The following is a 24718-nucleotide window of genomic DNA, read 5'->3' as shown; positions in this document are numbered from 1 at the left end:
GGGGGCTGTGGCTCCGGTTGTGGGGGCTGTGGCTCTGGATGCTGTGGGGGCTGTGGCTCTGGCTGTGGGGGCTGTGGCTCCGGCTGTGGGGGCTGTGGCTCCTGTGGGGGCTACAAGGGGGGCTGTGCCTCCTGTGGCTCCTGTGGCTGTTCCCAGTCCAGCTGCTGTGTCCCCCGCTGCTCCCAGTCCAGCTGCGGCAAACCCTGCTGCTCCCAGTCCAGCTGCTGTGTCCCCATTTGCTGCCAGTGCAAGATCTGAGATTCTGCCCACAGACCCCAGGTAGCTCCAGTCCTCCAGTCTGAGGTCCCCTGGCCATGACCAATGAGACATTCCAGAGCCCTGGAGCCCAAATTCTTGGCCATCTTCAGCAGAAACGAGTGACCTGAGACTTTGGGCCCAGTGTCCCAGCTCACCAGACCCTGTTCTTTTATCTATCCTGGAGCCCCTCCCCACTCACCTTCTACAAGGCCCTTCCTCCTTGTCTGCCGCACTTGTATCTCAGCTCCTTGGGCTCCGAGCCTCTAAACACCCACCACTCCCCCCACTGAATTTGGTTAGGACTAGCTTCATGCGGTTACCATCAGAGACCTACCTCCCATATCCACCACCTGTCTTCTCCACTTGTAATACCTGAGCTGAGGCTGGTGTGGGACTCCCAGGAGGCAGCGACACCCCAGCTCTGGAGCCGCCTGGGACCCAGACCATCTCTCCTCTTCCCTGAGCCTTCCTCCGCAGCTCTGTGCTCTGTCTGCTGCAGACCCTGAAAGCCCCTAAATAAACACGTTGTCCAACCACAAGCCTTGGGCTCCCTGTGATTCCTTTCTTCCTTCCCCTGCAGGTGAACGAACTGCCCACCACGCTGGGATGGAAAGCACTGAAGTATCACGATATTTACAAATGTTTAACCGGTAATGTCTTTCCTAGACACACATTATTCTCAGAATAGGCCCTACAGGTGCGGAGGCTGAGCTCTGGGATGCGGAGTGCATCCGCAGGCGGGCGCTGCAGCCGAGGCAACCCCCACTGCCACACACCCCGGTTTTCTGGTGGCTTCCATGGTTCACCTACCTGTGGTCAACCTCCATGTGGAAGCAGATGGTCTCCTGAGGTGGTGTCAGAGGTCACAGCAGCCTTTACGCTGCGACCCCATACCCACCACATCCTCCACCGCACTTCATCCCATCCCGTAGGCATTTTCTCATCTTACGTCATCATGAGAAGTGTTAAAAACAGAACCAGGGGAAAATAATATAGGGAGCTCTAGCTGTTCCCTCATGACTCCTTTATACTTCAGGCTAAAATGTTACATTTGAGTTTTACTTTCTTTCCTTATTCTTACTTCCTTTTCCTTTTTCTTTTCTTTTCTTTTCTTTTTCTCTTCTTTCTTTTTTTTTTTTTTTTCCACCCTGTTCCCATGCCAAATAGGTTCTAGCTCCCGACCTCTGGGTTTATTTTATTTCATTTATGTATTTCAGAGAGATGGAGAGAGCAAGAGCAAGGAAGAGAGGCAGAGGGAGAAGGAGAAGCAGACTCCCCATTGAGCGGGGAGCCCACGTGGGGCTCGATCCCAAGACCCTGGGATCATGACCTGAACCAAAGGCAGCCGTGTAATGAACTGAGCCACCCGGGCACCCCCCAACCTACGTTTCTAAGTCGCCTCTTAATTTGTTTCTCATCTATGTTTTATAGATTTATGCCCCATACTAGCCCGTTTTTCACGCTACTCAATTTTATCTTCCTATGTATATGGCAGTTCTGATTTCTTTGCAATTTGGGGATAGAGTGTCCTCTAACACACAGACCAAAAATCAAGCAGGAACAGGCAGATCACCCTGCTTTGTCCACCCTAAGGAATTGTAATATCCTTCCCCGCCCCCCCCTTTTTTTTATTGCTTCGGGTCATCTTGCCTTTGGTTACATACCTGTGGTAGCTTTCGACCACTTCCGATTTTTTCTAAGGTGCATTTTGTTTGGGTCGTGGTTGATATTTTGGACACTGTCCATTCGCTCAACCATCCCTCCACAGAATGACTAGGAGGAGGGACTCCCAACAAAGAACCACAGACATTGTCCTCTGCCTCAGAACTAAGGGATATGGACGTAAGCAGGATGTCAGAGACAGAATTCAGGATAGCCATCATAAAGTCAATAACTACGCTTGAAAAAGCTTTGGCGACAATACAGAATCTCTAAGAACAGAAATGAGATCTAATCAGGCCAAACGTAAAAATGCTATGAGTGAGATGCAGGCTAAACGGGATACTCTAACAGCCAGGGTAAATGAGGCAGAAGAACCAATCAATGATCTAGAAGAGAAGCTGATAGAAAGGAAGGAAGCCGAAGGAGATAGGGATAGGCAGCTGGTAGCCCTTGAAAACAGACTTAGAGAGAGCAATGATGCCATGAAATATTCCAGTGTCGGACTTATTGGGATCCCCGAGGGGCTGGAGAGAGAGAGAGAGAGAGAGGACTGGAACGTCTATTAGAGCAAATCCCAGCTGAGCTGAGAACTTCCCCAATCTGGGGAAGGAAACAAGCATTCGTGTCCAAGAGGCAGAGAGGACCCCTCCCAAAATCTGTAAAAATAGATCAACACCCCACATACTATAGAGAAGCTTGAAAATCTTGGAGCCACGAAAGCTGTCCTGAGAGCAGCTAGGGGGAAGAGATTTCTTACGTACAGAGGGAGGAACATCAGAATAACATCAGACCTATCCGCGGAGACCTGGCAAGCCAGAAAGGGCTGGCAAGACATATTCAGGGTACTAAATGAGAAGAACATGCAGCCAAGAATACTTTATCCAGCAAGGCTGTCATTCAGAACGGATGGAGAGAGAAAGGGCTTCCAGGACCAGCAGAAACTGAAAGAATATGTGGCCACCAGTCCAGCCCTGCAAGGAAGATTAAGGGGAATTCTATAAAAGAAGAAAGACCCAAGAGTAATATGGACCAGAAATGAACAGAGACTATCTATAGAATCAGGGACGTCACAGGCAATACAATGCCACTAAATTCATATCTTTCAATAGTTACTCTCAATGTAAACCGCTTGCATACTCCCATCAAAAGATACAGGGTTTCAGATTGTATTTAAAAAGCAGGACCCATGCATATGCTGTCTACAAGAGACTCGTCTTGAACCTAAAGACACCTCCAGATTGAAAGGGAAGGGATGGAGAACAATTTACCATGCCAACGGACCTCAAAAGAATGCTGCGGTAGCAATTCTCCTAGCAGAATAATAAGATTTTAAGCCAAAGACTGTGGTAAGAGATGTAGAGGGACACTCTATCACACTTAAAGGGTCTATCCAACAAGAAAATCCAGCAATTGTAAATATCTATGCGCCCAACACGGGAGCAGCCAACTCTATAGACCAAACCAATAACCAAAATAAAGAATCAAATTGATATTAATACATTAATAGTAGGAGACGTCAACACTCCACTCACGGCGATGGACAGATCATCTAAGCAGAAGATCAACAAAGAAACAAGAGCTTTAAAGGACACATTGGACCAGATGGACTCCGGAGATACAAACAGAACATCCCATCCTGAAACAACAGAATACTCATTCTTCTCGAGTGCACACGGAACTTTCTCCAGAATAGATCACATACTGGGTCACAAATCAGGTCTCAACCGATACCGAAAGACTGAGATTATTCCCTGCCTATTTTCAGACCACAATGCTTTGAAACTGGAACTCAACCACAAGGAAAAATCTGGAAGGAGTGCACACACTTGGAGGTTAAAAAGCATCCTGCTAAAGAAGGAATGGGTCAACCAGGAAATTAAAGAGGGACTTAAACGATTCATGCAAGCCAATGAAAATGAAAACATATCAGTCCCAAACCTATGGGATACTGCCAAGGCGGTCGTTAGAGGGAAGCATATAGCCATCCAAGCCTCTCTCAAAAAATTAGAAAAATCCCAAATGCACGAGCTAACCTTACACCTGAAGGACCTGAAGAAAGAGCAGCAAACAAAGCCTAAACCCAGCAGGAGAAGAGAAATAATAACGATGAGAGCAGACGTCAATGAAATAGAAACTAGAAGAACAGCAGAACAGATCAACAAACCTAGAAGCTGGTTCTTTGAAAGAATTAATAAGATTCATAAACCTCTGGCCAGCCTCTTCCAAAAGAAAAGAGAAAAGACCCAAATTAATAAAATCATGAATGAAAGGGGAGAAATCACAACCAATACCAAGGAAATAGAGACAATTACTATAACTCATTACCAGCAGCTATAAGCCACCAAAATAGGAAACTGGAAGAAATCGATGCATTCCTGGATACTTATACACTACCAACATATTATAGGGAAGCTTCGGTACAGGAAGAAATAGACAATCTGAACAGACCAGGAACCAGTAAGGATGTTGAAGCATTCGTCAAAAACCTCCCAGAAAACAAGAGTCCAGGGCCAGATGGCTTCCCAGGGCAATTCTATCGAACATTTAAAGAAGAACTCATACCTATTCTACTGAAGCTGTTCCCAGAAAGTAGAAATGCAAGGAAAACTTCCAAACTCGTTCTATGAGGCCAGCATTGCACTGATCCCAAAACAAGACAAAGACCCCATCTACCCCAAAGTAGAATTACAGACCAGTAACCCTGATGAACATGGAGGCCAAACTACGCAACAAGATCCCAGCCAATAGGATCCAACAGTACATTGAAAGGATTATTCACCACGACCAGGTGGGATTTATCCCTGGGATACAAGGGCGCTTCAACATTCGCAAGCCAGTCAATCAATGTGATGTACTGCATTAACAAAAGAAAGGACCAGAACCCTATGATCCTCTCAATAGATGCAGAAAAAGCATTTGACAAAAAATACAGCGTCCTTTCCTGGTTAAAACTCTTCAAAATATAGGGATAGAGGAAATATACCTCCATATCGTAAAAGCCGTTTATGAAAAGCCCACACTGAATATCATTCTCAATGGGAAAAAAACGGAGAGCTTTTCCCTTAAGGTCAGGAACACAACAGGGATGCCCATTCTCACCACTTTTGCTCAACATAGTACTGGAAGTCCTAGCCTCAGCAACCAGACAACAAAAAGAAATAAAAGGCATTCAAATTGGCAAAGGAGAAGTCAAACTCTCTCTCTCTCTTTGCAGATGACATGATGCTTTACGTGGAAAACCCAAAAGGCTCCACCCCAAATTACGAGAACTCATACAGCAATTCAGCCACGTAGCAGGATACAAAATCAATGCCCAGAAATCAGTTGCATTTCTATACACTAACAATGTGACTGAAGAGAGAGAAATTAAGCAAACAGTTCCATTTACAATAGCACCAACAACTGTAAGATACCTAGGAATAGACCCAACCAAAGAGGTAAAGGATCTATATTCTAGAAATTACAGAACACTTAGGAAAGGAATGGAGGAAGACGCAAAGAGAGAGAAAAACATTCCATGCTCACGGGTTGGAAGAATGAACATTGTGAAAATGTCTGTGCTGCCAGAGCAATCTACACTTGCAATGCAATCCCTATCAAAATACCATCGGCAGTTTCCACAGAAGTGGAACAAACAATCCTAAAATTTGTATGGAACCAGAAAAGACCCCGAATCGCCAGGGGCTTGTTGAAAAGGAAAACCAAGTCTGGGGGCATCACAGTGCCTGACTTCAAGCTATATTAAAAAGCTGTGATCATCAAGACAGCATGGTATTGACACAAAAACAGACACATACAAAAGTGAAACAGAATAGAGACCCCGGAAAGGGACCCTCAACTCTATGGTCAACTAATCTTCGATGAAGCAGGAAAGGATAGCCAATGGAACAAAAGTCTCTTCAATAAATGGTGCTGGGAAAATGGGACAGCTACATACCAAAGGACGAAACTCGACCATGCTCTTACACCATACACGAAGATAAACTCAAAATGGATGAAAGACCTCAATGGGAGACAGGAATCCATCAAACTCCTAGAGGAGAGCATAGGCAATAACCTCTTTGGCCTTGGCCACAGCAACTTCTTTCATGACTCGTCTCCAAAGGCAAGGGAAACAAAACCAAACATGAACTTTTGGGACTTCATCAAGATAAAGAAGCTTCTGCACAGCAAAGGAAACAGTCAACAAAACTAAGAGGCAACCCACAGAATGGGAGAAGATATTTGCGAATGACACTACAGAGGAACGGCTGGTATCCAAGGTCTATAAAGAATTTCTCAAACTCAACACCCCAAAAACAAATAATCAAGTCAAAAAATAGGCAGAAGACGTGAAAAGACACTTCTCTGAAGAAGACATACAAATGGCTAACAGACACATGAAAAAATGTTCATCACCATTAGCCTTCAGGGAAATTGAAATCAAAGCCACATTGACATACCACCTCACGCCAGATAGAATGGCAAAAATGGGCAGGGAGAGAAACAACCAATGTTGGAGAGGTTGCGGAGAAAGGGGAACCCTCTTTACACTGTTGGTGGGAATGCAAGTTGGTACAGCCACGTTGGAAAACAGTGTGGACGTTCGTCATAAAGTTAACAATAGAGCTACCCTATGACCCAGCAATTGCACTCCTGGCTATTTACCCCAAAGACACAGATGTAGTAGAAAGAAGGGCCATATGCACCCCAATGGTCAGAGCACCAATGTCCGCAATAAGCAAACTGTGGAAAGAGTCGAGATGCCCTTCAACAGATGAATGGGTAAAGAAGATGTGGTCCATATATATAATGTCCAATGGAACATGACTCAGCCATCAGAAAGGATGAATACCCAACTTTTACATCAACATGGATGGGACTGGAGGACATGATGCTAAGTGAAATCAGTCAAGCACAGACAGTCAATTATCATATGGTTTCACTTATCTGTGGAACATAAGGAATAGAATGGAGGACCTTAGGAGAAGGAAGGGAAAAATGAAGGGAGGGAATTCGGAGGGAGAGATGAACCACGAGAGCCTATGGACTCTGAGAAACAAACTGAGGGTTCTAGAGGGGAGGGGGTGGGGGGATGGGTTAGCCCGGTGATGGGTATTAAGGAGGGCGCGTATTGCATGGAGCACTGGGTGTTATATGAAAACAACGGATCGTGGATCACTTCATCAAAAAGTAATGAGGTATTGTATGGTGACTAACATGACATTAAAAATAAAAATCTCCTACAACTGGATAAAAAAAAGAACAACCCAATTAAAAACAGGTAAAAGACTTGAATAGACATGTCTCCAAAGAAGACACACAGATGGCCAATCAATGGCCAATAAGTGCATGAAGAGATGTTCAATATCCTTAGCCATCAGGAAAACACAAATCAAAAGCACAGTGAGATGCCACCTCGCACCTGCAATGGCAGTTACCGTTAAAAAAAAAGACAGAATAAGAATAAGGGTTGGAGAGGAGGAGTTGGAACCCTTGTGCACGGTTGGTGGGAAGTAAAATGGGGCAGTCACCGTGGAAACAGCCGGGCAGTTCCTCTAACAGTGAAATATAGAATTACCATATGACTCAGCAATTTCTGCGCCTCGGTGTTTACCCAAAGGAAGCGCGCGCAGAGCAGAGACACTTGTACACCCATAGTCACGGTGGCAGTGTGCACAACAGCCAAATGGGGAAACCGCCAAAGTGTCCGTCAACAGATAACAGGTAAAAACATGTGGTCTATCCACACGTGGAATGTTATGCAGCCATAAAGAGGAATGGGGCTCTGACACCGGCTGCAGTGTGGATGAGCCCTGAACACAACATGCTGAGTGAATTAAGCCCGTCGCCAAAGGACAAACACTGTATTATTTCATGGGTGTGAAATATCTAGAATGGGCAAATTCCTCGAGGTGGAAAGTAGATTAGAAGCTACCACGGCTGGGGAGAGGGGGAAATGGGGAGTCACTGCTTAATGGGGACAGAATTTCTGTCTGAGGTGATGAAAGACATCCAGAAACAGAGGGAGGCGATGATTACAAACATCGCTAACCTACTTAATGTCACTGAATTGTATGCGTAAAATGGTAAATAAATACATAAATACATAAAAGCTACTCTAACACAACAGTAAGTCAACCAGATATCTTATTTGGAAATTACCATTCTCCTGGTATTTTGATAGGGATTGCATTAAATGTAGATTGCTTTGGATAGTACAGACATTTTAACAAGCCCTATCTATATACAAATAGCACTTCTCGCAGAGCTGGAACAAACAATCCTCAAATTTGTATGGAACCAGAAAAGACCCCAAATAGCCAAAGGAATGTTGAAAATGAAAACCACAGCTGGTGGCATCACAATTCCAGACTTCCAGCTCTATTACAAAGTGGTCATCACCGAGACAGCATGGTACTGGCACAAGAACAGACACATAGATCAATGGAACAGAATAGAGAACCTGGAAATGCACCCTCAACTCCACGGTTAACTAACCTTTGACAAAGCAGGAAAGAATATCCAATGGAAAAAAGACAGTCTCTTCAACAACTGCTGGTGTTGGGAGAATTGGACAGCCACATGCAGAAGAATGAAACTGGACCACGTTCTTACACCATACACAAAGATCAACTCAACATGGAGCAAAGACCTAAATGTGAGACAAGAATCCATCAAAATCCTAGAGGAGAACACGGGCAGTAAACTCTTTGATATTGGCTGTAGCAACTTCTTGCTAGACATGTCTCCAAAGGCAAGGGAAACAAAAGCAAAAAGGAACTACTGGGACTTCAAGATAAAAAGCTCCTGCACAGCGAAGGAAACAGTCAACAAAACCAAAAGACACCCTACAGAATGGGAGAAGATATTTGCAAATGACATATCTGATAAAGGGTTAGCACCCCAAATCTATCAGGAACTGATACCCCTCAATACCCAAAACTCGAAGAATCCAGGTAAGAAATGGGCAGAGACATAACATAAGAAAAGGGAAAAAAGAAAAGAAATGGGCAGAAGACGTGAACAGTCATTTCTCCGAAGAAGACATACACACGGCCAACAGACCCCTGAAAAAATGCTCAACATCACTTGGCATCAGGGAAATACAAACCAAAACGCAGTGAGATACCACCTCACACCTGTCAGGATGGCTAAAATGAATAAGTCAGGAAACAACAGATGTTGGCGAGGATGCAGAGAAAGGGAAACCCTCTTGCACTGTTGGTGGGAATGCAAGCTGGTGCAGCCACTCTGGAAGACAGTATGGAGTTTCCTCAGAAAGTTAAAAATAGAACAACCCTATGACCCAGCAATTGCACTACTAGGTGTTTACCCAAAGGATACAAAAATATTCATTCAAAGATGCAAAGGGGCAGCTGCACCCTGATGTTTATAGCAGCAATGTCCACAACAGCAAACTATGGTAAGAGCCCAGGTGTCCATCGACAGATGAAGGGAGAAAGAACAAGTGGTATGTATATACAATGGAATATTACGCTGCCATCAAAAAGAATGGAATCTTCTCATTTCAATGACACGGTTGGAACTAGAGGGTATTAGGCTAAGCAAAATAAGTCAGAAAAGACAAATACCATATGATCTGATTCATATGTGGGACATAAGAAACAAAATAGATGAGCATAGCAGAAGGAAAAGTGAGAGAGAGAGAGAGAGAAGGAAGCAAACCATAGGAGATTCTTAATGATAGAGAGCAGATGGAGGGTAAATGGAGGGAGGTGAGGGGTAGGGATTAAGGAGGGGCACCTGTTGTGTTGGGCACTGAGTGCTGTGTGTAAGTGATGGATCACCGAATTCCACTCCAGAAACCAATATTGCGCTGTACGCTAACGAACGACAATTGAAATAAAAATTTAAAGAGAAAGAAATTATGATTCTCCTAAGTCATCTCTACGGAGGCGGTGGTGAGAATTGCGGTGAGCAGGGCCCATCTCCCCTCCACTCTGGGCTCCATGCTCACGGACGCTCCTGGGGAGGGGGGGACTAGCACTGCAGGCACCTGCACATAAGCGAAAGCCTGGCCTTCACGAGCAGCCTGGCAGAGAGAAGCACACGCACCTAAGAATTGCAGATATTCCAGTCTCTGAAAATTCAAGAAAAGCTAAAAATCCTAGAAATTAGTTTCTATTAATAACTATGAAACAAAATGGGAAGAAGTTAAATTTAGAAATATGAAAACCAGGATGTCAAAGCCAATGGGAGGCCAGGGATGGAGGAACGTACACACACACACAGACACACACACACACACACACACACAAACACACTGATTGTGCCCTGGAGAAAAGACACAAACAGGAAGGAGGAAGTCAGTAAGTGAGCAGTCTGATCTCTGGGCAGGTATATAAAGGGCCCGAGCCCAGGAGGCTCCACGCCTGAACACCTGTCCTCTGCACCTGCTCCTCTGACCTGCTCCACCCTCAACCCACCAGAACCATGGGCTGCTGTGGCTGTTCTGGAGGCTGCGGCTCCGGCTGTGGAGGCTGTGGCTCCGGCTGTGGGGCCTGCGGCTCCGGCTGTGGAGGCTGTGGAGGCTGTGGCTCCGGCTGTGGGGGCTGTGGCTCGGGCTGTGGGGGCTGCGGCTCCGGCTACTGTGTGCCCGTCTGCTGCTGCAAACCCATGTGCTGCTATGTGCCAGCCTGCACCTGCTCCAGCTGTGGCCCCTGTGGGGGCTCCAAGGGGGGCTGTGGCTCCTGTGGGGGCTCCAAGGGGGGCTGTGGCTCCTGTGGGGGCTGCAAGGGGGGCTGTGGCTCCTGTGGGGGCTGCAAGGGGGGCTGTGGCTCCTGTGGGGGCTCCAAGGGGGGCTGTGGCTCCGGCTGTGGGGGCTGTGGCTCCGGTTGTGGGGGCTGTGGCTCTGGATGCTGTGGGGGCTGTGGCTCTGGCTGTGGGGGCTGTGGCTCCGGCTGTGGGGGCTGTGGCTCCTGTGGGGGCTACAAGGGGGGCTGTGCCTCCTGTGGCTCCTGTGGCTGTTCCCAGTCCAGCTGCTGTGTCCCCCGCTGCTCCCAGTCCAGCTGCGGCAAACCCTGCTGCTCCCAGTCCAGCTGCTGTGTCCCCATTTGCTGCCAGTGCAAGATCTGAGATTCTGCCCACAGACCCCAGGTAGCTCCAGTCCTCCAGTCTGAGGTCCCCTGGCCATGACCAATGAGACATTCCAGAGCCCTGGAGCCCAAATTCTTGGCCATCTTCAGCAGAAACGAGTGACCTGAGACTTTGGGCCCAGTGTCCCAGCTCACCAGACCCTGTTCTTTTATCTATCCTGGAGCCCCTCCCCACTCACCTTCTACAAGGCCCTTCCTCCTTGTCTGCCGCACTTGTATCTCAGCTCCTTGGGCTCCGAGCCTCTAAACACCCACCACTCCCCCCACTGAATTTGGTTAGGACTAGCTTCATGCGGTTACCATCAGAGACCTACCTCCCATATCCACCACCTGTCTTCTCCACTTGTAATACCTGAGCTGAGGCTGGTGTGGGACTCCCAGGAGGCAGCGACACCCCAGCTCTGGAGCCGCCTGGGACCCAGACCATCTCTCCTCTTCCCTGAGCCTTCCTCCGCAGCTCTGTGCTCTGTCTGCTGCAGACCCTGAAAGCCCCTAAATAAACACGTTGTCCAACCACAAGCCTTGGGCTCCCTGTGATTCCTTTCTTCCTTCCCCTGCAGGTGAACGAACTGCCCACCACGCTGGGATGGAAAGCACTGAAGTATCACGATATTTACAAATGTTTAACCGGTAATGTCTTTCCTAGACACACATTATTCTCAGAATAGGCCCTACAGGTGCGGAGGCTGAGCTCTGGGATGCGGAGTGCATCCGCAGGCGGGCGCTGCAGCCGAGGCAACCCCCACTGCCACACACCCCGGTTTTCTGGTGGCTTCCATGGTTCACCTACCTGTGGTCAACCTCCATGTGGAAGCAGATGGTCTCCTGAGGTGGTGTCAGAGGTCACAGCAGCCTTTACGCTGCGACCCCATACCCACCACATCCTCCACCGCACTTCATCCCATCACGTAGGCATTTTCTCATCTTACGTCATCATGAGAAGTGTTAAAAACAGAACCAGGGGAAAATAATATAGGGAGCTCTAGCTGTTCCCTCATGACTCCTTTATACTTCAGGCTAAAATGTTACATTTGAGTTTTACTTTCTTTCCTTATTCTTACTTCCTTTTCCTTTTTCTTTTCTTTTCTTTTCTTTTTCTCTTCTTTCTTTTTTTTTTTTTTTCCACCCTGTTCCCATGCCAAATAGGTTCTAGCTCCCGACCTCTGGGTTTATTTTATTTCATTTATGTATTTCAGAGAGATGGAGAGAGCAAGAGCAAGGAAGAGAGGCAGAGGGAGAAGGAGAAGCAGACTCCCCATTGAGCGGGGAGCCCACGTGGGGCTCGATCCCAAGACCCTGGGATCATGACCTGAACCAAAGGCAGCCGTGTAATGAACTGAGCCACCCGGGCACCCCCCAACCTACGTTTCTAAGTCGCCTCTTAATTTGTTTCTCATCTATGTTTTATAGATTTATGCCCCATACTAGCCCGTTTTTCACGCTACTCAATTTTATCTTCCTATGTATATGGCAGTTCTGATTTCTTTGCAATTTGGGGATAGAGTGTCCTCTAACACACAGACCAAAAATCAAGCAGGAACAGGCAGATCACCCTGCTTTGTCCACCCTAAGGAATTGTAATATCCTTCCCCGCCCCCCCCTTTTTTTTATTGCTTCGGGTCATCTTGCCTTTGGTTACATACCTGTGGTAGCTTTCGACCACTTCCGATTTTTTCTAAGGTGCATTTTGTTTGGGTCGTGGTTGATATTTTGGACACTGTCCATTCGCTCAACCATCCCTCCACAGAATGACTAGGAGGAGGGACTCCCAACAAAGAACCACAGACATTGTCCTCTGCCTCAGAACTAAGGGATATGGACGTAAGCAGGATGTCAGAGACAGAATTCAGGATAGCCATCATAAAGTCAATAACTACGCTTGAAAAAGCTTTGGCGACAATACAGAATCTCTAAGAACAGAAATGAGATCTAATCAGGCCAAACGTAAAAATGCTATGAGTGAGATGCAGGCTAAACGGGATACTCTAACAGCCAGGGTAAATGAGGCAGAAGAACCAATCAATGATCTAGAAGAGAAGCTGATAGAAAGGAAGGAAGCCGAAGGAGATAGGGATAGGCAGCTGGTAGCCCTTGAAAACAGACTTAGAGAGAGCAATGATGCCATGAAATATTCCAGTGTCGGACTTATTGGGATCCCCGAGGGGCTGGAGAGAGAGAGAGAGAGAGAGGACTGGAACGTCTATTAGAGCAAATCCCAGCTGAGCTGAGAACTTCCCCAATCTGGGGAAGGAAACAAGCATTCGTGTCCAAGAGGCAGAGAGGACCCCTCCCAAAATCTGTAAAAATAGATCAACACCCCACATACTATAGAGAAGCTTGAAAATCTTGGAGCCACGAAAGCTGTCCTGAGAGCAGCTAGGGGGAAGAGATTTCTTACGTACAGAGGGAGGAACATCAGAATAACATCAGACCTATCCGCGGAGACCTGGCAAGCCAGAAAGGGCTGGCAAGACATATTCAGGGTACTAAATGAGAAGAACATGCAGCCAAGAATACTTTATCCAGCAAGGCTGTCATTCAGAACGGATGGAGAGAGAAAGGGCTTCCAGGACCAGCAGAAACTGAAAGAATATGTGGCCACCAGTCCAGCCCTGCAAGGAAGATTAAGGGGAATTCTATAAAAGAAGAAAGACCCAAGAGTAATATGGACCAGAAATGAACAGAGACTATCTATAGAATCAGGGACGTCACAGGCAATACAATGCCACTAAATTCATATCTTTCAATAGTTACTCTCAATGTAAACCGCTTGCATACTCCCATCAAAAGATACAGGGTTTCAGATTGTATTTAAAAAGCAGGACCCATGCATATGCTGTCTACAAGAGACTCGTCTTGAACCTAAAGACACCTCCAGATTGAAAGGGAAGGGATGGAGAACAATTTACCATGCCAACGGACCTCAAAAGAATGCTGCGGTAGCAATTCTCCTAGCAGAATAATAAGATTTTAAGCCAAAGACTGTGGTAAGAGATGTAGAGGGACACTCTATCACACTTAAAGGGTCTATCCAACAAGAAAATCCAGCAATTGTAAATATCTATGCGCCCAACACGGGAGCAGCCAACTCTATAGACCAAACCAATAACCAAAATAAAGAATCAAATTGATATTAATACATTAATAGTAGGAGACGTCAACACTCCACTCACGGCGATGGACAGATCATCTAAGCAGAAGATCAACAAAGAAACAAGAGCTTTAAAGGACACATTGGACCAGATGGACTCCGGAGATACAAACAGAACATCCCATCCTGAAACAACAGAATACTCATTCTTCTCGAGTGCACACGGAACTTTCTCCAGAATAGATCACATACTGGGTCACAAATCAGGTCTCAACCGATACCGAAAGACTGAGATTATTCCCTGCCTATTTTCAGACCACAATGCTTTGAAACTGGAACTCAACCACAAGGAAAAATCTGGAAGGAGTGCACACACTTGGAGGTTAAAAAGCATCCTGCTAAAGAAGGAATGGGTCAACCAGGAAATTAAAGAGGGACTTAAACGATTCATGCAAGCCAATGAAAATGAAAACATATCAGTCCCAAACCTATGGGATACTGCCAAGGCGGTCGTTAGAGGGAAGCATATAGCCATCCAAGCCTCTCTCAAAAAATTAGAAAAATCCCAAATGCACGAGCTAACCTTACACCTGAAGGACCTGAAGAAAGAGCAGCAAACAAAGCCTAAACCCAGCAGGAGAAGAGAAATAATAACGATGAGAGCAGACGTCAATGAAATAGAAACTAGAAGAACAGCAGAACAGATCAACAAACCTAGAAGCTGGTTCTTTGAAAGAATTAATAAGATTCATAAACCTCTGGCCAGCCTCTTCCAAAAGAAAAGAGAAAAGACCCAAATTAATAAAATCATGAATGAAAGGGGAGAAATCACAACCAATACCAAGGAAATAGAGACAATTACTATAACTCATTACCAGCAGCTATAAGCCACCAAAATAGGAAACTGGAAGAAATCGATGCATTCCTGGATACTTATACACTACCAACATATTATAGGGAAGCTTCGGTACAGGAAGAAATAGACAATCTGAACAGACCAGGAACCAGTAAGGATGTTGAAGCATTCGTCAAAAACCTCCCAGAAAACAAGAGTCCAGGGCCAGATGGCTTCCCAGGGCAATTCTATCGAACATTTAAAGAAGAACTCATACCTATTCTACTGAAGCTGTTCCCAGAAAGTAGAAATGCAAGGAAAACTTCCAAACTCGTTCTATGAGGCCAGCATTGCACTGATCCCAAAACAAGACAAAGACCCCATCTACCCCAAAGTAGAATTACAGACCAGTAACCCTGATGAACATGGAGGCCAAACTACGCAACAAGATCCCAGCCAATAGGATCCAACAGTACATTGAAAGGATTATTCACCACGACCAGGTGGGATTTATCCCTGGGATACAAGGGCGCTTCAACATTCGCAAGCCAGTCAATCAATGTGATGTACTGCATTAACAAAAGAAAGGACCAGAACCCTATGATCCTCTCAATAGATGCAGAAAAAGCATTTGACAAAAAATACAGCGTCCTTTCCTGGTTAAAACTCTTCAAAATATAGGGATAGAGGAAATATACCTCCATATCGTAAAAGCCGTTTATGAAAAGCCCACACTGAATATCATTCTCAATGGGAAAAAAACGGAGAGCTTTTCCCTTAAGGTCAGGAACACAACAGGGATGCCCATTCTCACCACTTTTGCTCAACATAGTACTGGAAGTCCTAGCCTCAGCAACCAGACAACAAAAAGAAATAAAAGGCATTCAAATTGGCAAAGGAGAAGTCAAACTCTCTCTCTCTCTTTGCAGATGACATGATGCTTTACGTGGAAAACCCAAAAGGCTCCACCCCAAATTACGAGAACTCATACAGCAATTCAGCCACGTAGCAGGATACAAAATCAATGCCCAGAAATCAGTTGCATTTCTATACACTAACAATGTGACTGAAGAGAGAGAAATTAAGCAAACAGTTCCATTTACAATAGCACCAACAACTGTAAGATACCTAGGAATAGACCCAACCAAAGAGGTAAAGGATCTATATTCTAGAAATTACAGAACACTTAGGAAAGGAATGGAGGAAGACGCAAAGAGAGAGAAAAACATTCCATGCTCACGGGTTGGAAGAATGAACATTGTGAAAATGTCTGTGCTGCCAGAGCAATCTACACTTGCAATGCAATCCCTATCAAAATACCATCGGCAGTTTCCACAGAAGTGGAACAAACAATCCTAAAATTTGTATGGAACCAGAAAAGACCCCGAATCGCCAGGGGCTTGTTGAAAAGGAAAACCAAGTCTGGGGGCATCACAGTGCCTGACTTCAAGCTATATTAAAAAGCTGTGATCATCAAGACAGCATGGTATTGACACAAAAACAGACACATACAAAAGTGAAACAGAATAGAGACCCCGGAAAGGGACCCTCAACTCTATGGTCAACTAATCTTCGATGAAGCAGGAAAGGATAGCCAATGGAACAAAAGTCTCTTCAATAAATGGTGCTGGGAAAATGGGACAGCTACATACCAAAGGACGAAACTCGACCATGCTCTTACACCATACACGAAGATAAACTCAAAATGGATGAAAGACCTCAATGGGAGACAGGAATCCATCAAACTCCTAGAGGAGAGCATAGGCAATAACCTCTTTGGCCTTGGCCACAGCAACTTCTTTCATGACTCGTCTCCAAAGGCAAGGGAAACAAAACCAAACATGAACTTTTGGGACTTCATCAAGATAAAGAAGCTTCTGCACAGCAAAGGAAACAGTCAACAAAACTAAGAGGCAACCCACAGAATGGGAGAAGATATTTGCGAATGACACTACAGAGGAACGGCTGGTATCCAAGGTCTATAAAGAATTTCTCAAACTCAACACCCCAAAAACAAATAATCAAGTCAAAAAATAGGCAGAAGACGTGAAAAGACACTTCTCTGAAGAAGACATACAAATGGCTAACAGACACATGAAAAAATGTTCATCACCATTAGCCTTCAGGGAAATTGAAATCAAAGCCACATTGACATACCACCTCACGCCAGATAGAATGGCAAAAATGGGCAGGGAGAGAAACAACCAATGTTGGAGAGGTTGCGGAGAAAGGGGAACCCTCTTTACACTGTTGGTGGGAATGCAAGTTGGTACAGCCACGTTGGAAAACAGTGTGGACGTTCGTCATAAAGTTAACAATAGAGCTACCCTATGACCCAGCAATTGCACTCCTGGCTATTTACCCCAAAGACACAGATGTAGTAGAAAGAAGGGCCATATGCACCCCAATGGTCAGAGCACCAATGTCCGCAATAAGCAAACTGTGGAAAGAGTCGAGATGCCCTTCAACAGATGAATGGGTAAAGAAGATGTGGTCCATATATATAATGTCCAATGGAACATGACTCAGCCATCAGAAAGGATGAATACCCAACTTTTACATCAACATGGATGGGACTGGAGGACATGATGCTAAGTGAAATCAGTCAAGCACAGACAGTCAATTATCATATGGTTTCACTTATCTGTGGAACATAAGGAATAGAATGGAGGACCTTAGGAGAAGGAAGGGAAAAATGAAGGGAGGGAATTCGGAGGGAGAGATGAACCACGAGAGCCTATGGACTCTGAGAAACAAACTGAGGGTTCTAGAGGGGAGGGGGTGGGGGGATGGGTTAGCCCGGTGATGGGTATTAAGGAGGGCGCGTATTGCATGGAGCACTGGGTGTTATATGAAAACAACGGATCGTGGATCACTTCATCAAAAAGTAATGAGGTATTGTATGGTGACTAACATGACATTAAAAATAAAAATCTCCTACAACTGGATAAAAAAAAGAACAACCCAATTAAAAACAGGTAAAAGACTTGAATAGACATGTCTCCAAAGAAGACACACAGATGGCCAATCAATGGCCAATAAGTGCATGAAGAGATGTTCAATATCCTTAGCCATCAGGAAAACACAAATCAAAAGCACAGTGAGATGCCACCTCGCACCTGCAATGGCAGTTACCGTTAAAAAAAAAGACAGAATAAGAATAAGGGTTGGAGAGGAGGAGTTGGAACCCTTGTGCACGGTTGGTGGGAAGTAAAATGGGGCAGTCACCGTGGAAACAGCCGGGCAGTTCCTCTAACAGTGAAATATAGAATTACCATATGACTCAGCAATTTCTGCGCCTCGGTGTTTACCCAAAGGAAGCGCGCGCAGAGCAGAGACACTTGTACACCCATAGTCACGGTGGCAGTGTGCACAACAGCCAAATGGGGAAACCGCCAAAGTGTCCGTCAACAGATAACAGGTAAAAACATGTGGTCTATCCACACGTGGAATGTTATGCAGCCATAAAGAGGAATGGGGCTCTGACACCGGCTGCAGTGTGGATGAGCCCTGAACACAACATGCTGAGTGAATTAAGCCCGTCGCCAAAGGACAAACACTGTATTATTTCATGGGTGTGAAATATCTAGAATGGGCAAATTCCTCGAGGTGGAAAGTAGATTAGAAGCTACCACGGCTGGGGAGAGGGGGAAATGGGGAGTCACTGCTTAATGGGGACAGAATTTCTGTCTGAGGTGATGAAAGACATCCAGAAACAGAGGGAGGCGATGATTACAAACATCGCTAACCTACTTAATGTCACTGAATTGTATGCGTAAAATGGTAAATAAATACATAAATACATAAAAGCTACTCTAACACAACAGTAAGTCAACCAGATATCTTATTTGGAAATTACCATTCTCCTGGTATTTTGATAGGGATTGCATTAAATGTAGATTGCTTTGGATAGTACAGACATTTTAACAAGCCCTATCTATATACAAATAGCACTTCTCGCAGAGCTGGAACAAACAATCCTCAAATTTGTATGGAACCAGAAAAGACCCCAAATAGCCAAAGGAATGTTGAAAATGAAAACCACAGCTGGTGGCATCACAATTCCAGACTTCCAGCTCTATTACAAAGTGGTCATCACCGAGACAGCATGGTACTGGCACAAGAACAGACACATAGATCAATGGAACAGAATAGAGAACCTGGAAATGCACCCTCAACTCCACGGTTAACTAACCTTTGACAAAGCAGGAAAGAATATCCAATGGAAAAAAGACAGTCTCTTCAACAACTGCTGGTGTTGGGAGAATTGGACAGCCACATGCAGAAGAATGAAACTGGACCACGTTCTTACACCATACACAAAGATCAACTCAACATGGAGCAAAGACCTAAATGTGAGACAAGAATCCATCAAAATCCTAGAGGAGAACACAGGCAGTAAACTCTTTGATATTGGCTGTAGCAACTTCTTGCTAGACATGTCTCCAAAGGCAAGGGAAACAAAAGCAAAAAGGAACTACTGGGACTTCAAGATAAAAAGCTCCTGCACAGCGAAGGAAACAGTCAACAAAACCAAAAGACACCCTACAGAATGGGAGAAGATATTTGCAAATGACATATCTGATAAAGGGTTAGCACCCCAAATCTATCAGGAACTGATACCCCTCAATACCCAAAACTCGAAGACTCCAGGTAAGAAATGGGCAGAGACATAACATAAGAAAAGGGAAAAAAGAAAAGAAATGGGCAGAAGACGTGAACAGTCATTTCTCCGAAGAAGACATACACACGGCCAACAGACCCCTGAAAAAATGCTCAACATCACTTGGCATCAGGGAAATACAAACCAAAACGCAGTGAGATACCACCTCACACCTGTCAGGATGGCTAAAATGAATAAGTCAGGAAACAACAGATGTTGGCGAGGATGCAGAGAAAGGGAAACCCTCTTGCACTGTTGGTGGGAATGCAAGCTGGTGCAGCCACTCTGGAAGACAGTATGGAGTTTCCTCAGAAAGTTAAAAATAGAACAACCCTATGACCCAGCAATTGCACTACTAGGTGTTTACCCAAAGGATACAAAAATATTCATTCAAAGATGCAAAGGGGCAGCTGCACCCTGATGTTTATAGCAGCAATGTCCACAACAGCAAACTATGGTAAGAGCCCAGGTGTCCATCGACAGATGAAGGGAGAAAGAACAAGTGGTATGTATATACAATGGAATATTACGCTGCCATCAAAAAGAATGGAATCTTCTCATTTCAATGACACGGTTGGAACTAGAGGGTATTAGGCTAAGCAAAATAAGTCAGAAAAGACAAATACCATATGATCTGATTCATATGTGGGACATAAGAAACAAAATAGATGAGCATAGCAGAAGGAAAAGTGAGAGAGAGAGAGAGAGAAGGAAGCAAACCATAGGAGATTCTTAATGATAGAGAGCAGATGGAGGGTAAATGGAGGGAGGTGAGGGGTAGGGATTAAGGAGGGGCACCTGTTGTGTTGGGCACTGAGTGCTGTGTGTAAGTGATGGATCACCGAATTCCACTCCAGAAACCAATATTGCGCTGTACGCTAACGAACGACAATTGAAATAAAAATTTAAAGAGAAAGAAATTATGATTCTCCTAAGTCATCTCTACGGAGGCGGTGGTGAGAATTGCGGTGAGCAGGGCCCATCTCCCCTCCACTCTGGGCTCCATGCTCACGGACGCTCCTGGGGAGGGGGGGACTAGCACTGCAGGCACCTGCACATAAGCGAAAGCCTGGCCTTCACGAGCAGCCTGGCAGAGAGAAGCACACGCACCTAAGAATTGCAGATATTCCAGTCTCTGAAAATTCAAGAAAAGCTAAAAATCCTAGAAATTAGTTTCTATTAATAACTATGAAACAAAATGGGAAGAAGTTAAATTTAGAAATATGAAAACCAGGATGTCAAAGCCAATGGGAGGCCAGGGATGGAGGAACGTACACACACACACAGACACACACACACACACACACACACAAACACACTGATTGTGCCCTGGAGAAAAGACACAAACAGGAAGGAGGAAGTCAGTAAGTGAGCAGTCTGATCTCTGGGCAGGTATATAAAGGGCCCGAGCCCAGGAGGCTCCACGCCTGAACACCTGTCCTCTGCACCTGCTCCTCTGACCTGCTCCACCCTCAACCCACCAGAACCATGGGCTGCTGTGGCTGTTCTGGAGGCTGCGGCTCCGGCTGTGGAGGCTGTGGCTCCGGCTGTGGGGCCTGCGGCTCCGGCTGTGGAGGCTGTGGAGGCTGTGGCTCCGGCTGTGGGGGCTGTGGCTCGGGCTGTGGGGGCTGCGGCTCCGGCTACTGTGTGCCCGTCTGCTGCTGCAAACCCATGTGCTGCTATGTGCCAGCCTGCACCTGCTCCAGCTGTGGCCCCTGTGGGGGCTCCAAGGGGGGCTGTGGCTCCTGTGGGGGCTCCAAGGGGGGCTGTGGCTCCTGTGGGGGCTGCAAGGGGGGCTGTGGCTCCTGTGGGGGCTGCAAGGGGGGCTGTGGCTCCTGTGGGGGCTCCAAGGGGGGCTGTGGCTCCGGCTGTGGGGGCTGTGGCTCCGGTTGTGGGGGCTGTGGCTCTGGATGCTGTGGGGGCTGTGGCTCTGGCTGTGGGGGCTGTGGCTCCGGCTGTGGGGGCTGTGGCTCCTGTGGGGGCTACAAGGGGGGCTGTGCCTCCTGTGGCTCCTGTGGCTGTTCCCAGTCCAGCTGCTGTGTCCCCCGCTGCTCCCAGTCCAGCTGCGGCAAACCCTGCTGCTCCCAGTCCAGCTGCTGTGTCCCCATTTGCTGCCAGTGCAAGATCTGAGATTCTGCCCACAGACCCCAGGTAGCTCCAGTCCTCCAGTCTGAGGTCCCCTGGCCATGACCAATGAGACATTCCAGAGCCCTGGAGCCAAATTCTTGGCCATCTTCAGCAGAAACGAGTGACCTGAGACTTTGGGCCCAGTGTCCCAGCTCACCAGACCCTGTTCTTTTATCTATCCTGGAGCCCCTCCCCACTCACCTTCTACAAGGCCCTTCCTCCTTGTCTGCCGCACTTGTATCTCAGCTCCTTGGGCTCCGAGCCTCTAAACACCCACCACTCCCCCCACTGAATTTGGTTAGGACTAGCTTCATGCGGTTACCATCAGAGACCTACCTCCCATATCCACCACCTGTCTTCTCCACTTGTAATACCTGAGCTGAGGCTGGTGTGGGACTCCCAGGAGGCAGCGACACCCCAGCTCTGGAGCCGCCTGGGACCCAGACCATCTCTCCTCTTCCCTGAGCCTTCCTCCGCAGCTCTGTGCTCTGTCTGCTGCAGACCCTGAAAGCCCCTAAATAAACACGTTGTCCAACCACAAGCCTTGGGCTCCCTGTGATTCCTTTCTTCCTTCCCCTGCAGGTGAACGAACTGCCCACCACGCTGGGATGGAAAGCACTGAAGTATCACGATATTTACAAATGTTTAACCGGTAATGTCTTTCCTAGACACACATTATTCTCAGAATAGGCCCTACAGGTGCGGAGGCTGAGCTCTGGGATGCGGAGTGCATCCGCAGGCGGGCGCTGCAGCCGAGGCAACCCCCACTGCCACACACCCCGGTTTTCTGGTGGCTTCCATGGTTCACCTACCTGTGGTCAACCTCCATGTGGAAGCAGATGGTCTCCTGAGGTGGTGTCAGAGGTCACAGCAGCCTTTACGCTGCGACCCCATACCCACCACATCCTCCACCGCACTTCATCCCATCCCGTAGGCATTTTCTCATCTTACGTCATCATGAGAAGTGTTAAAAACAGAACCAGGGGAAAATAATATAGGGAGCTCTAGCTGTTCCCTCATGACTCCTTTATACTTCAGGCTAAAATGTTACATTTGAGTTTTACTTTCTTTCCTTATTCTTACTTCCTTTTCCTTTTTCTTTTCTTTTCTTTTCTTTTTCTCTTCTTTCTTTTTTTTTTTTTTTTCCACCCTGTTCCCATGCCAAATAGGTTCTAGCTCCCGACCTCTGGGTTTATTTTATTTCATTTATGTATTTCAGAGAGATGGAGAGAGCAAGAGCAAGGAAGAGAGGCAGAGGGAGAAGGAGAAGCAGACTCCCCATTGAGCGGGGAGCCCACGTGGGGCTCGATCCCAAGACCCTGGGATCATGACCTGAACCAAAGGCAGCCGTGTAATGAACTGAGCCACCCGGGCACCCCCTAACCTACGTTTCTAAGTCGCCTCTTAATTTGTTTCTCATCTATGTTTTATAGATTTATGCCCCATACTAGCCCGTTTTTCACGCTACTCAATTTTATCTTCCTATGTATATGGCAGTTCTGATTTCTTTGCAATTTGGGGATAGAGTGTCCTCTAACACACAGACCAAAAATCAAGCAGGAACAGGCAGATCACCCTGCTTTGTCCACCCTAAGGAATTGTAATATCCTTCCCCGCCCCCCCCTTTTTTTTATTGCTTCGGGTCATCTTGCCTTTGGTTACATACCTGTGGTAGCTTTCGACCACTTCCGATTTTTTCTAAGGTGCATTTTGTTTGGGTCGTGGTTGATATTTTGGACACTGTCCATTCGCTCAACCATCCCTCCACAGAATGACTAGGAGGAGGGACTCCCAACAAAGAACCACAGACATTGTCCTCTGCCTCAGAACTAAGGGATATGGACGTAAGCAGGATGTCAGAGACAGAATTCAGGATAGCCATCATAAAGTCAATAACTACGCTTGAAAAAGCTTTGGCGACAATACAGAATCTCTAAGAACAGAAATGAGATCTAATCAGGCCAAACGTAAAAATGCTATGAGTGAGATGCAGGCTAAACGGGATACTCTAACAGCCAGGGTAAATGAGGCAGAAGAACCAATCAATGATCTAGAAGAGAAGCTGATAGAAAGGAAGGAAGCCGAAGGAGATAGGGATAGGCAGCTGGTAGCCCTTGAAAACAGACTTAGAGAGAGCAATGATGCCATGAAATATTCCAGTGTCGGACTTATTGGGATCCCCGAGGGGCTGGAGAGAGAGAGAGAGAGAGAGGACTGGAACGTCTATTAGAGCAAATCCCAGCTGAGCTGAGAACTTCCCCAATCTGGGGAAGGAAACAAGCATTCGTGTCCAAGAGGCAGAGAGGACCCCTCCCAAAATCTGTAAAAATAGATCAACACCCCACATACTATAGAGAAGCTTGAAAATCTTGGAGCCACGAAAGCTGTCCTGAGAGCAGCTAGGGGGAAGAGATTTCTTACGTACAGAGGGAGGAACATCAGAATAACATCAGACCTATCCGCGGAGACCTGGCAAGCCAGAAAGGGCTGGCAAGACATATTCAGGGTACTAAATGAGAAGAACATGCAGCCAAGAATACTTTATCCAGCAAGGCTGTCATTCAGAACGGATGGAGAGAGAAAGGGCTTCCAGGACCAGCAGAAACTGAAAGAATATGTGGCCACCAGTCCAGCCCTGCAAGGAAGATTAAGGGGAATTCTATAAAAGAAGAAAGACCCAAGAGTAATATGGACCAGAAATGAACAGAGACTATCTATAGAATCAGGGACGTCACAGGCAATACAATGCCACTAAATTCATATCTTTCAATAGTTACTCTCAATGTAAACCGCTTGCATACTCCCATCAAAAGATACAGGGTTTCAGATTGTATTTAAAAAGCAGGACCCATGCATATGCTGTCTACAAGAGACTCGTCTTGAACCTAAAGACACCTCCAGATTGAAAGGGAAGGGATGGAGAACAATTTACCATGCCAACGGACCTCAAAAGAATGCTGCGGTAGCAATTCTCCTAGCAGAAT

The sequence above is a fragment of the Eumetopias jubatus genome, unplaced genomic scaffold (genome assembly GCF_037043125.1).
Source record: "Eumetopias jubatus isolate StellerSeaLion01/CBP00866 unplaced genomic scaffold, mEumJub1_p1.0 scaffold_13, whole genome shotgun sequence".
Taxonomy (NCBI): domain Eukaryota; kingdom Metazoa; phylum Chordata; class Mammalia; order Carnivora; family Otariidae; genus Eumetopias; species Eumetopias jubatus.
Note: the sequence above shows the minus strand (reverse complement) of the source record.